Source organism: Lucilia cuprina, chromosome X, assembly GCF_022045245.1.
Source record: "Lucilia cuprina isolate Lc7/37 chromosome X, ASM2204524v1, whole genome shotgun sequence".
Lineage (NCBI taxonomy): Eukaryota > Metazoa > Arthropoda > Insecta > Diptera > Calliphoridae > Lucilia > Lucilia cuprina.
The window spans coordinates 4218043-4220629 of record NC_060949.1 but is presented as its reverse complement, the minus strand read 5'-3'; the positions used below and the strand labels follow the sequence as shown (position 1 = coordinate 4220629).

At 26.7% G+C, this 2587-nt stretch overlaps 1 protein-coding gene across 4 annotated transcripts in view; it reads right to left on the bottom strand.

Moving 5' to 3' along the window:
- Positions 1–2587, bottom strand: part of LOC111675078 (polycomb protein PHO) — a 56891-nt gene that overhangs the window by 53565 nt on the left and 739 nt on the right. The window lies entirely within an intron of this gene.

Below are 2587 nucleotides of genomic sequence, written 5' to 3'. Positions count from 1 at the left end.
AAAAAAAAAAAAAAAAAAAAAAAAAAAAAAAAAAAAAAGTGAATTGAAGTAAAAAATATGTATTAATAAATGCATTCTAGTAGAGTTACTAATTAATATAAGAAATTTAATAAGACATTCTTGAACAATTGCATTTATTGATGAAAGTGTATCTTTTCCGGTATTGTTTTCCTTCGTTGTGCTGACTACATAAGTATACATATATATGTATATGTATTACACCAACTAAATGATAAAGTGATTATATTATCCCTCAAAATATACAGCGTACCTTGATTATTTTTAATACGTTTCCAAAAATATCTTGTATTCAGTTATGCCTGCAAACTGGACATTTTTCAGAAACGGTTTGAACATACTTGTTGGTGTGGGTATGTTTTTGTATTAGTGTTATAATAATTTTTTAATCCCATGTCCTTTATTTTCATTTATTTTAAATTTTAATTGCAACATTATCCAAAAGTCTGAAACTTTAATGAAGTTAGTAAAATATATGTATTTTTTAATTTTCACAGCTGATTTCGATATATGTTTTGAACAAAATTATAGATTTATACACCGTTATGTAGAAATTAAAAATTTATTATTAAATGACAACAATAATCCCTTTTTTATGGTCAATATCCATTTTTTGTGTTTTTTTCCGTTTTGAGGGTCTATATCCATGCAAACTGAGTATTTTTTATACCCGTCATCAAATAATATCCAAACGAAAAAAGCTAGATAGTTAAATTAAGTTGATTGGAGTTTAGTTTTTTCCCTGGAAAGAATTATCGGCCATAGTCGAACTGTTACAACAAAATATCACTAAATTTATAAACCCGCCATAAATATGTTTTATATTACTCAAAATCTCCCTGAAAATTTTTATTATTTTTGTTTTTTTAATATCGGTATAGTCATGAAATTTATTATAAATAAGTTTTATTGTAACCTACCTACCAAATTTCGTAACAATCGATCTATGAGATATAAGTATCAGTCCATATTTGAACCTCATGCATGATTCCAAAAGCAATGTATTTATAGAAACAGTAATATAAAAAGCCTCATTAAGGCCAATAAAACTTATATTACAAAGGTATTTTTCCTCAATATTATTTAAATACAATTCAATGAGCAATAAGTTTACATAACATTCGAGTTTATTAATTGATTCTCCTGGTTTAAAAGCAAATTGTTTCATGTAAAAGTCTTAGCATATCAATCCCAAAGCAACAGATAAAATAAACATATATATATGTACCTTTATATAATCATTAAGTTTTAATTAAAAAAAATAGTTATAGAACTAAAATCATATGTTAGAAAAAGTTGATAACAATTTTAGGCGAAAAGCATTATTGGAGTGGGAAAACACACGAAGTTCTAAGGGCAAAAAGTTTCATTTACGAGCCACTCTGACAACAAAAGAGTTGAATAGGTACTCCCCACTTGACAGCTTTATAAAAAAGGAATAAATTCCGGAGGTGAATGAAATTATTAAAATCACAGCCAAGAAAGCGTCTAACATATTCCGATACATGATCATATCTACGAACACATAGCGTATAATCGTATTAACAATTTGATTTAATACAGAAGTAGTAGTGGCCAAAGCACCCGAAAAAATCAATTTAAAAAAATGCAAATGTTATTATTATGATAGAAATACTCAACAAACTGTTTTGATGTAAAAAAGAGCGACCCTTTAACATTATGAAGAACATCGCCCATAAATAAACTAAGGGCTCATTAAAGAGCTTATTCCAAAGTTCACATTGACTTTAAATTCACATTATTATTAATTTTAGTATTACAAGACATGTTTGATATATAAGATTCGGTACAGACTAAATACCTGCTTAATTACCTGTTTTTAATGTGATTTCAATTTATTAAAATTTCGGTCTATAAGCCAAACAGAGGCGTATGAAGCAAAATAGTATTTATTAAGTTTAAAAAATATGGATATGGACAAAGTTAACACCCTATATTTCGGATATCATATCAAATATCGTGAAATATGTTTCGGAATCGGAAAGATTATGTACAAATTATATACAATTCACTCCGAACTCAATTATTTAATGGTTGGTATGTCAAACTGACGATATATGCAATTACTTTAAACTATGACTAAAAAATACCCCTAAATCATTTGTATTTTTGAGGATAATTGAACAAATTTTTTTTTAATTGGTCTATTATTACACCTTGCCGCTATATAATGGAAATAATTATTAGCTTTAGAGCTGACTAGATTTTTGTATCAGGCACAAATTAAGTTATAGTTATTTTTTGAGGGTACCTTACATTGGAAGTCTTTTAATTGAGACCTCGTAAAATTTCTCAGAGAGATTTTACTTCCTATAAAATTTGTATCTGTCGAATTTACCATCATTTTGAAAGAATAAGTCATATTCTGACGTAGTGTCAATTATAGGCCTTTCTCCATAAAATGTGAAAGGAAGATTTTTTTTTATTAAAAATTATATGTGATTAAGAAGCCTATTGGCCTAAGTAATTACATAGTAAATCTATGAGTAGGCTCACAAATATTTTCTTATTTATTACAATAAATTTATTCTATTTATTTTAACTCCTT